Raw genomic sequence first — 12,024 nt, 5'->3', positions numbered from 1 at the left:
ATTAGGGGTCTGGAACACATGAGTTATGAGGAGAGGCTGAGGGAGCTGGGATTGTTTAGTCTACGGAAGAGAAGAGTGAGGGGGGATTTGATAGCTGCTTTCAACTACCTGAAAGGGGGTTCCAAAGAGGATGGCTCTAGTCTGTTCTCAATGGTAGCAGATGACAGAACGAGGAGTAATGGTGTCAAGTTGTAGTGGGGGAGGTTTAGATTGGATATTCGGAAAAACTTTCACTAAGAGGGTGGTGAAACACTGGAATGCGTTACCTAGGGAGGTGGTAGAATCTCCTTCCTTAGAGGTTTTTAAGGTCAGGCTTGACAAAGCCCTGGCTGGGATGATTTAACTGGGAATTGGTCCTGCTTCGAGCAGGGGGGTTGGACTAGATGACCTTCTGGGGTCCCTTCCAACCCTGATATTCTATGATTCTATGAACTCTCCTGTTACCAACTGGGAACCACCCATCCCCCAAACAGGGGGAGGCCTCTGGCTTTGATGGGTATTGAATATATGGCTAGTCTCTTTTATCAGCAAACATTTTTAACAGAGAGAAAGGAGGGAACAAATGATTCTCAAAGGAGAAGGAAAGATGATCATTGTTGCAGGGGGGTTAATTTCCCAACCAGCATGGAGAAGGACTCAGGGCGACAGGTTCCCCCCAAAGAAGGACAAGTTCCTAGGATTTATAGACATGGGGAACAGCCCCAAACTCGAGAGGATTTTTAATTGACATTTGATAATGACATCGTAAGAGGGAAACCTGAGATTTGAGATCAGTGTTCAGAAATGAAAGAGAAAGGGTGGAAATCTGAGGGATTTTGGATCCATTTATGCAAATTATAGAGAGGAAAGTGGAAAATGAGAGGGATTTTAGAGCAGTTGTTGATAGGAGGTTGTCACGGAGTCCCTGGGCGATGCTCTGGAACTGCTCCCTACGAAGCCAGGCAGGACTCTGGGGAAGTCTCCTTTCTGTGAGCAGCCTGTCTGCAGGACACACAGCTCACTCGGCTTCCACCTTCCTGGGTCTGACCTCGGACCATTCAGCATCCTCTGCCCCTCCGTCCGCTTCTCACAGCGAGTCCGCTCAGGCAGGGTTCCTGGGGAAGCCAGAGGGTCCTGCCCCCCAACTCCGCAGTCAGACGGGACTCTCAGCCAGCCAGTAAAACAGAGGTTTATTAGATGACAGGAACATGGTCTAAAACAGAGCTTGCAGGTGCAGAGAACAGGACCCCTCAGCTGGGTCCATTTTGGGGGCAGTGAGCCAGACAACCACGCCTGCACTTCACTCCAACTCCCCCCAGCCCCTCCTCCTCTGGGCTTTGTTCCTTTCCCGGGCCAGGAGGTCACCGGATTCCTTTGTTCTCCAACCCTTTAGCTCCCACCTTGCAGGGGGGAAGGGCCCAGGCCATCAGTGGCCAGGAAACAGGGTGTCGGCCATTCTCTGTGTCCAGACTCCTGCACACACATGCCCTCTAGGGCTCTGCAATGATCATACACCCTTATCGCACCACCTAGATACTTAAAAACTTCATAGGGGAAACTGAGGCACCCCCACACTATTCAGAGGAAACATTAAGAACAGTCCCACTTTGTCACATCTCTCCCCCCTTCGAGATCGAACAGAGCGGGGTCACTTTAGCCGGTGACCTGGGGAAGTTCGAAGCCACCAACGTTCCCATGGGTGCCCCAGCATCTCTCCCATTCCTTGGGAGGAGTTACACCAGGCCCTTCCAGTTTCACGCCCTCCCTTAGGTCGGTGGTGGTCGATAGCACTCGCAGGCCGCATGTGGGAAGGTTTCTGCGGCCCATGCCCTTTGGCCACCCCAAAACCCCAGGGGGTCAAACTGGGATTGGGTCTTCTCCCCAACAAGCTGGCCAAACACAGCCACTTGGTTATGGGACTGTTTAACTTTCTTAACAGCTTTCACTTCATCTGAGACCTTCTCAAAGCTCTCCACACTGGGTCTTTCAACAGGACAGTCAGTGGATCCATTCACAACAGAAAATTTCTGGCTGTTAGGAACTGAAACTTTCTTGATAAAATCACTTTCACACCCGCCAGTGGCAGTAAACTGCTTGCAAAGACTCCATGAGGATTCCTTTCCCTAGGGGCTTTTCTATGCAATAATTCACCCCTCCCAGAAATTCTGCCCTTACCCTCTTCACCGAGGGCTTGCTCTAGAGGAACACTTTCCTGAGCAACAACAGACTCTTTCTGGGTCTCCCTTACATCCAGAATCACCTCTGGCCCATCCGGCGGATTCCTACACAATCCCCTTTCAGGCAAACTTACAGACTTCCTAGAGAAAAGGTCAGAAGCATTCTCCTTCCCTTTGCCACACACAAGTTCAGGAATCTTTTCCTTCTTGCTACCGGTTTCCACACCCTCAGGAGGTAACACAATCACATCACCTTCCTGCTCTCCTTGTGCCCTGGCTAGGATCTCACCCTGATTAGACAGAGTTGCTACACCCTTTCCAACAACACACTAGCAACAGGCAAAATACAAGCACCAGAATTGTCTCGTCTCTGGGATTTTACATAGACCCTAACTGGATGCGACCTAGTTACAGGGCCATTCTCCCAAGCAGACACAAACTTAGGACCCTTCCCTTCCTGGGCTTTAGCTGAATCCAGAACCAGCTCTGAGACAACTGCACGCCCCTCAACCATCACAGGCTGAAAGGCCCCTTCTGTCTGCTCCACAGACAAAGAAGAGCCGGACACACTTTCTCCTTTCCCAGACACCCAGCTTGGGACCTCTCTCCCCTTGTCCCAGCACACAAGGCTGGTCACAGACAACTGCTTGGAGATCAGGGTAGCTCCCTCCAAAGGCAAGTCAATACCCCTGACAGACACAGGTACGTTTCCTTCACTGTCCCAATTCTCCACTGAGCTAACAGGTAAGGTCCAGGGACACTCCTCTTCCACTCTCCTCGACTTCCCACCCTGCTGACGAGACACAGCCATCAGCTCACAAGGCTGCCTAGGCTCATCCAGACTTTCCTTACCTAGCACCTTGCCACTCCCCACAGATCCCCTGCCCTGCCTGTGTCTCCCCCCACTCAGCTGGGGTCTCAGCTCCCCCCTTGCTCAGCACTGCCCTTGCTGTCCCAGTGGGGGTAGGCAGCGAGCTCGCTGCTTTCCTCACAGCATCAGAGCCAGCCTGAGCCCCCTCTCCGGTGTGCAAGGGGGGCGGGGAGCATCTCTCTGTCCCACCCAACTCCAGGGGTCTGGTTACAGGCAGGCAGATAGCTTGAGCCTAGCCGCTCCTCCCTGCTGCCAGCCAGGTCATCTGCATTTGCACTGACCATTTCCCTCTTCACCGATTGGTTCCCCGGATTCAAATCCTTGGCAGTTACAGGAGTACGGCCTGGATCCTGTCCCAAAGAGACACAGTCACCCCATAACAGGGTCTTGCAGCTGGTGTCCTGGAGAACCCTAACGACCAGCCAGCCCCACCCCTCCTGGGTCTGCACAGGGATCTGTGCTATAGGCAGGGCGAGGGGCTTCGTCCCTGGGACCCTCACCCAGCTCACACAGCCCCTCAGCCTCTGAGGCTGCACCACCCAGGGCCTGACACCAGTTCTCTCTGTCCCAGGATCTCGCCACCCCAGGAATGTCTCCCCATTCACCATCACCTTCTGCTCCCACTGGGGGTCCGAGGGGCCTGGCCCAAGGAAACTCCACACAGACATATAGGTTGGGACCAGGAGTGGGAGCCTGTCCACCTCCCCACCCATCTGGCTGACGGAGTCTATGGCCTTGGGACCCAGCAAGGGAGCTAGACACCAGGGCTTTTCCGCAGGGTCCCCCGGTTCAAATCTCCAGCCTGCTCAAAGGCAGTGAGGTGGGCATCCACATCCCCCCCTCCTTAACCAGGGGAAGCAATTTAGTCTCGAGGTTCCCTGCGGAACTGGCCCCCCGGGGTCTATCCCCACTCACCCCTGGGGGGTCCCCTAGGCCTCTCCACTCCCCCATCACCAGTTCATGCTGCTGCTGCTTCTGCAGCTCTTTCTCGGGCTCTCGCTGTCTCTCACGGTCCTCTTGCTCTCTCGGACTCAGCTCCAATCCTGTCCGACTCCGATCCCCGGATGGGGAACCCGATCGTGAAGACCCTCGTCTGGTCGGGGACAGGAGTCTTGGCGATGCCTGGCCACCACTCCAGCTGCTCCCAGATCCTGCTATCGCCCCATTTCGGGTCAGGAATCTGTCCCTTAGAGCGGTCATCCTCCTCCAGCTGCACGATTAACTGTGCTTTGGTGAACTTTCCAACGCTCAACCCTCTCTTTCTGCACAGGGTTACAATGTCCTTCTTCAGGAGACGGTGACAGGCCCTCACTCCGCCCTTCCCAAGTTGTGGACTCACAGGCCTGTGTGCTCTCAGCTCCCCACGGTTTCCAGGGAGAACCCCTAGTGTGCCAGCCCTTCTCGAGATCACCCCCTCTTTGTCAGGGTCGAGCGGCAGACTCCTCCGTCCCTGGGACTGCTCGCTGCAATCCCCAGGGGAAACCTGTTACTGCAAAAGTCCTTCTCTCTGGTCACACACTTCCAGGAGTTAACCGCCCCCTGAAACTGTCTCTCTCTGAATCTTCAGCACGTCTGGTCCCCGTCAATCCCCCTTCATTTTACTGCTCCCCAGTCACTTACTGCAGGAAGCGCTGTCCACGGGGTGCAGTACATCCCACCGCTGCCACCAGTTGTCACGGAGTCCCTGGGCGATGCTCTGGAACTGCTCCCCATGAAGCCAGGCAGGACTCTGGGGCAGTCGCCTTTCTGTGAGCAGCCTGTCTTCAGGACACACAGCTCACCCGGCTTCCACCTTCCTGGGTGTGACCTCGGACCATTCAGCATCCTCTGCCCCTCCATGCGCTTCCCACAGCGAGTCCGCTCAGGCAGGGCTCCTGGGGAAGCCAGAGGGTCCTGCCCCCCAACTCCGCAGTCAGACGGGACTCTCAGCCAGCCAGTAACACAGAGGTTTATTAGATGACAGGAACATGGTCTAAAACAGAGCTTGCAGGTGCAGAGAACAGGACCCGTCAGCTGGGGTCATTTTCGGGGGGGCAGTGAGCCAGACAACCACGTCTGCACTTCACTCCATGTCCCAGCCAGCCCCCAACTGAAACTCCCTCCAGCCCCTCCTCCTCTGGGCTTGGTTCCTTTCCCGGGCCAGGAGGTCACCGGATCCCTTTGTTCTCCAACCCTTTAGCTCTCACCTTGCAGGGGGGAAGGGCCCAGGCCATCAGTGGCCAGGAAACAGGGTGTCGGACATTCTCTGTGTCTAGACTCCTGCACACACCTGCCCTCTAGGGCTCTGCAATGATCATACACCCTTATCCCACCACCTAGATACTTAAGAACTGCCTAGGGGAAACTGAGGCACCCCACACTATTCAGAGGAAACATTAAGAACAGTCCCACTTTGTCACAGAGGTAAAAGCTGAGTGTATTTCCCACCACTATTTGGTCAATGAATAGAAATGGGCAACATTGGCAAACGTTTTAGATCCATATTCAGGAATCTGAGAAAAGGTGTAAATCTGAGATTTTCGTCGTAATTTATAATTACGGAGACAGGGAAAGCTCTCAGGGGCATATTCAATTAGAAGTAGACAACTAGAGTAAAAGTGGGGCAAACTTTTTTATCAATCTTTAAGACGTACTGAGAAAACGTGTCACAAACTATGCAACTGAGAACATGGGATAAACGCCAAGACCGGGGCGGATTTTATGTGGCTATTAAAGAACTAGCTGGAAAAGGGGGGACCGTTTGTCATATAAAATCCAGCCTGTCCAATACATAAACAGAAAGTGATGGTCCCCCCCACCCCCGTTCACCTGGGCAGCAGGGAGCCCTCTGAGGGTCTGACTGGAGGGGAAGGGGGGGGGGAGCTGGAGGGCTCCCTGGGGGAGGGGAGGGGGCGGCAGTGGGGGATGGGCAGGTGGGGGGTAGGTGGGGGCTGGGGGCAACGGTGCTGCAGTTGGGGGGCAGCAAGTGGGACTGGGAAGCCGGGATCGGGGGCAGCCCCATGGGGGACACGTCCCCTCCCTTCCCCGCCCCGGCAGAGACCCGGCGTCTCCTCCCACCCCCACGCCGGGGCAGCCAGGTTGGGGGATGGCTCCGGGGTCCAACTTCCCACCGACACCGGGACAAATCGCTGCGGATAAAACGGGGGGGGAGGGAAATCCCGCCCCCCCCCACGGGAGGGGAGTTTCAATGGACATGTGAGGAGGAGGGAGAGACGGGGCGGGGGGATCAGGGGAGACCAGAGAGCGGATCAATGGGGGGTGGGGGGGGAGTTTACAACCAGGTGGGAGCTACCGAGAGGGAAAAGGGGAAAACTGGGGGGCATTTGTGCCCGTGGGGGGGGAGGGGATCCAATTAACTCCCCCGCCGCCCCCCACTTCCCCCCCAGGAATTTCCTGGCTGCACAGAGACAATTCAACCCCCACCCCCCGCAACTCCGGCTTCTCCCCCCAACACCCCCCAAGGGACCCCGCCCGCCGGGCCCCAGTCTCTGCCCCCCCCAATCCCAGCCGTGCCGGGGGCAGAGAGTCACTTTCCTGCCCCCCCACCAGCGCTCCCCCCGCCGCGGGGTCTCCCACTCACCGGGTCGGGGGCGGGCAGAGCCGGGGCTGGTCCCAGCTGGAGAAAGCCCCCCCCGACCGGGCACGGGGGGGTTAATGACGGGCCCCCCCAGCACAGACCCCGGAGCGGAGCCGCAGCTGCTCCTCCGAGAGACCCGACACGAGGCAGCGCCTGGGGGCGGGGCTTAGAGCAGACCGGGGGCGGGGCAGCGCCTGGGGGCGGGGCCTGGAGCAGACAGGGGCGGGGCAGCGTCTGGGGGCGGGGCATGGAGCAGACCGGGGGCGGGGCAGCGCCAGGGGGCGGGGCCTGGAGCAGACAGGGGCGGGGCAGCGTCTGGGGGCGGGGCTTGGAGCAGACCAGGCGCTGCCTCGTGTCGGATCTGTAGGAGGAGCAGCTGCGGCTCCCCTCCGGGGTCTGTGCTGGGGGGGCCCGTCATTAACCCCCCCGTGCTCCGGTGAGTGGGAGATCCCGGGGGGGGAGCGCTGGGCGGGGGCGGCAGGAAAGTGACTCTCTGCCCCCTACCTGCCCATCCCCCACTGCCGCCCCCTCCCCGCCCCCAGGGAGCCCTCCAGCTCCCCCCCGCCCCCTCCAGTCAGCCCCTCAGAGGGCTCCCTGCTGCCCAGGTGAACGGGGGCCGTGGGGGGGGGACCATCACTTTCTGTTTATGGATTGGACAGGCTGGATTTTATATCACAAACGGTCCCCCCTTTTACAGCTAGTTCTTTAATAGCCACATAAAAGCCCCCCCGGTCCTGGCGTTTATCCCATGTTCTCAGTTGCGTAGTTTGTGACACGTTTTCTCTGTACGTCTCAAAGATTCCTCAAAAATACCCTCAACGTTTGCCCCACTTTTACTCTAGTTGTCTACTTCTAATTGAATATGCCCCTGAGAGCTTTCCCTGTCTCTGTAATTATAAATTACGACGAAAATCTCAGATTTACACCTTTTCTCAGATTCCTGAATATGGATCTCAAACGTTTGCCAATGTTGCCCATTTCCGCTCTATTCATTGACCAAACAGTGGTGGGAAATACACTCAGCTTTTAGCTCCTATCAACAACTGCTCTAAAATCCCTCTCATTTTCCACTTTCCTCTCTATAATTTGCATAAATGGATCCAAAATCCCTCAGATTTCCACCCTTTCTCTTTCATTTCTGAACACTGATCACAAATCTCAGGTTTCCCTCTTACGATGTCATGATCAAATGTCAATTAAAAATCCTCTTGGGTTTGGGGCTGTTCCCCATGTCTCTAAATCCCAGCAACTTGTCCTTCCTTGGGGGGAAACTGTCGCCCTGAGTCCTTCTCCATCCTGGTTGGGAAATTAACCCCCCTGCAACAATGATCATCTTTCCCTCTCCTTTGAGAATCATTTGTTCCCTCCTTTCTCTCTGTTAAAAATGTTTGCTGATAAAAGAGACTAGCCATATATTCAATACCCATCAAAGCCAGGGGCCTCCCCCTGTTTGGGGGATGGGTGGTTCCCAGTTGGTAACAGGAGAGTTGGCTGGACCCTTTTCTTTTCTCCAGCTGGCACGGGATGAGGAGGTTCCTCTGAGTGCAGCGTGGTCCTGAAGTATCCCAAACCCCATGACAAAGGGTCTCCGTGAGGGGGGGCTTCCCGCAGTGCAAAGCTGTAGCCAACTCTGGGGTGGATCCACGGTGGCCATTATTTGCTAGTGTTGCCGGCACCCAGTGCCGAGAGGCTGAACAACAGCTTGAGTGGTTTGTTACCCGGTGTGCTACACCCAATAATCACAACGGGGTGGAGAAGCAGAAAAGTTTATTTGCAGCTGCAAAAAGGTACAGGGAGAATAAAATCTTAAATCCTGCACAACAGAGCAGGAAGTTACACAGGCTTTTATATATATATATTTTTAGCATACTTATTTAATAGCAAGCTGCTCCAAGTATTCATATAGCCAGCCAATTCAGTTCCCAGCTAGTTCCCTGATTTTTTGTATTATTTGTTAAACTATATATAAAGCAGCTTTATTTAGCATTGTTCTTCCATATCTCCCCTGTTTGGCCTTGCTTAGTTTCAGGCAGTCTGACTCTGCAACATACTGTTGCAGATTCTTAGCATAACTGCTGTGTGTGCCTCCAGGCGGGGGGGCCAAGGACACTTGGGCCTAGTACGCAGAGCTGCTGCGAGTGCCTCCAGGCAGGAGGGGGGGGGGGGGGCAAGGACACAGGGGCCTAGTGCGAGGGGGCTTCATCGACACTCCTGGTCTTCCATCCCCTCGAGTTACCTAGTGGCCATGCCCCAGTGTTCCCAACAACTCCCCCCTTTGAGAACATTTAACAGCCTTGGCTTTGAGTTTTTTTATTTGGGCTATTTATTTTTTTATAATATGATTTTTTATAAGCATTTTGTGATAGCCCTGAAGAGAATGATTTATTAATTTTTGCAAAAGGGCCCTGACACATGATACTGCACAGCATAATACTAGTAATACAAGCAATATAGGAAAGAGAAATTTTAATAGCAGGCTAAATAAACCACCAAGCCAAGATGACAAACTTTAGCCTGAAAACAAGGGTTATAACCAATTGTTTTTTGGGGCAGTATAGGCAACCTGTGCTTTGGCTTGGGCATGGGTTTTAGCTTGTATTATTTTTTTATAGATTTTATAATTGCTATTATTTATATATATATAATATTGGGGCCCGATGAGGGCATAATTTTTTTTTTGGGATGCTAAGAGATAGTTTAAAGCTAGCCTGTTTTGGAGGGAAAATGTTTTGAGCTGCTATATTTTTTTATTTAATGTTTTTATTGTTGATTTTAAATTATTAATTGAGTTTTTTAATTTTAAGGCTATTTTTTTAAGTATTATTTGCAGCTTTATAGTATAGGTCTCCGTGAGGGGAGGCTTCCCGCAGTGCAAAGCTGTAGCCAACTCTGGGGTGGATCCACGGTGGCCATTATTTGCTAGTGACAGAGTATGGAAATGTCTTATTTATTTTGGCCCTCCATGGCTTCCCTTCTCCTGTTAAAGAGGCGTCCCCCCGGGCTCCCCCTGCCTGTGTGACTGGCCAGCAGGGGGTGGTGATAACTTTCTGTCCACCCATGTCCTCCCATGGGACAAGGGAGCGACATGGCTGCAGAGGAGCCAGCTCAGGTAGGGATTATTGTGGGGGGTTCTGATCTGTTCCTGCAGGAGGGAGAGGGACAGGAAATACACGGGAGAGGGGAAGGTTTGCACCGTCTGGTTTGGAGGTTGGAGCGGGGCAGGAAATGCACAGGGTGGAGAAAGGGAGGAGGCCAGGGGGTGGCAGACCTGCTGGGAGTTGTTTAATAAGTGGCCTAGGTTCTAGGAAGAGACCCATGAGGTTCGGAGATGGAAATGCTCCAATCTGGTGAACAGAAAATAACCTACCTAGATGGGGCTGGGAAAAAGGACCAGACTCGTAGTGCTGGAGCCTGACCCAACTAACCAGCGGGTGCCTTGAAATACGAAGGGGGAAGCCACCAGTCAGGCTTAGGGGAGATTCCCCTGCTTCATATCCAGCTCTAGGAGTGGCTAAGTCATTATGCAAGGTAACCTATTTCCCCTTGTTTTTTCCTGCCCCCCTCCACGCCCCCGACGTTCTTGTTGAACCCTGGATTTGTGCTGGAAATGGGCCACCTTGATTATCATACACATTGTAAGGAGAGTGATCACTTTAGATAAGCTATTACCAGCAGGAGAGTGGGGTGGGAGGAGGTATTTTTTTCATGATTTGTGTGTATATAAAAAGCTCTTCTACACTTTCCACAGTTTGCATCGGATGAAGTGAGCTGTAGCTCACGAAAGCTTATGCTCAAATAAATTGGATAGTCTCTAAGGTGCCACAAGTCCTCCTTTTCTTTTCACAAGGAAGAGGGTGTTGGGCTTCCTTCAAGAGATCTCTCCCTAGACCCTGCTCGGGGCAGCATCTCCGGTATCAGTCTGTGGCTAGTAGGTGTGTGATGGATCTGCTGGGAGAGAGGAGGGGTGTCTCTTCGCCCCCTCACCCTGGTGTTTCCTGGGTGCTCTGAGTGGGGTGGGGGTGGGACTCTGTTGACTGCGGTCCACCCAGAGTTTCCGTTTGATTGTCTCCTCTCCCCCACGAATAGTGGGGCTGTGAGTGGGGCAGCAGGTCCTGAGTGTGGGGCTCTGGCTCTTTCAGGGGCCGGTGACCTTCGAGGAGGTAGCTGTGCATTTCACCAGGGAAGAGTGGGCTCTGCTGGACCCCGCTCAGAGAGCCCTCTACAGAGACGTCATGCAGGAGACCTATGAGACTGTGACCTCGCTGGGTAAGGATTCCTGTCCCCTCGGTTCTTGGAAGGGGAACGGAAGTGATGAGGTTCACGCCACCCCCACAATGCCACCTCTGCTCTGTCCTGTTCCAGCATCACCCCAGCATGCCAGTGACACACACACGACCAGAGACCCTCCCCTGCTGCTGAACGCTGTGGGAAGAGAGCACAGGAGCAGAATCGCACAGTGTCAAATATCTCCTGTTTGCACAAGTAAAACGGGGGGTTAGGTCCAGCATAACGAACAGAAGCTTCCTACCCCTGGCCTTCTCTCAAACCCTGAGCCTTCTCCACCCAGACCAGAATGTGCTTGGGGTGGAAGAAGCAGGCTGCTGGGGTCAGAGCGGCTGGTCCAGGGTTACTGATCACACAGACCTTGAATGCTGGCTGGGGGAATCCAGACAAGGGAGCTCCAGCAGCAGAACATTGAAACTCAGCCAGGATTACAGATGACACAACTCCTCACTGCTCCGGATTGCCCCGTGCATGGGACAGTGGCCTCGGTTGCTGGTGAAAATCCTTGAGACCTGGAGAGTTGCTCCCCCATCCGCATGTGCACTAGCCACAATCTACCTTCTCTGCAGACTTGGTTTTTTGAGTCCCTCATTCCTGAAGTCACATGACCCCGATTCTTATTTTTCACATTCTGCTTTTCTAGACTATTTAGAGTCTGTTGCTTCTGAATGATAGTTTCTAATTTACCAGTGTTCTCCACACCCAGGGATTTTCCTACTCCCTCCCATTGCACTGGACTCACTAGGTTCCCTAGTATTTAAGAATGGCCACACTGGGACAGACCAAAGGTCCATCTAGCCCAGTGTCCTGTCTTCCGACAGTGACCAGCGCCGGGTGTCCCAGAGGGAATGAACAGAACAGGGAATCATGAAGTGATTCATCTCCTGTCACCCATTCACAGCTTATGACAAACAGAAGTTAGGGACACCATCCCTGCCCATGCTGGCTAATAACCATTCACGGACCTGTCCTCAATAGATTTCTCATGGTGTTTTTTGGTTTTTTTTTTGTAACCCTTTTATAATCTTGTACTTCACAACGTCCTCTGGCAAGGAGTTCCCCAGGTTGACTGTGCATTGTGTGAAGAAATACTTCCTTTTGTTTCTTATAAACCTGCTGTCTATTAATTTGATTGG

At 53.7% G+C, this 12,024-nt stretch overlaps 1 protein-coding gene across 1 annotated transcript in view; it reads left to right on the top strand.

Moving 5' to 3' along the window:
• The window catches only part of LOC140904567 (uncharacterized), a 708,751-nt gene that overhangs the window by 284,022 nt on the left and 412,705 nt on the right, over positions 1-12,024 (top strand).

Source organism: Lepidochelys kempii, unplaced genomic scaffold (assembly GCF_965140285.1).
Source record: "Lepidochelys kempii isolate rLepKem1 unplaced genomic scaffold, rLepKem1.hap1 scaffold_29, whole genome shotgun sequence".
NCBI lineage: Eukaryota > Metazoa > Chordata > Testudines > Cheloniidae > Lepidochelys > Lepidochelys kempii.
This window is presented reverse-complemented; position numbering and strand designations above follow the sequence as displayed.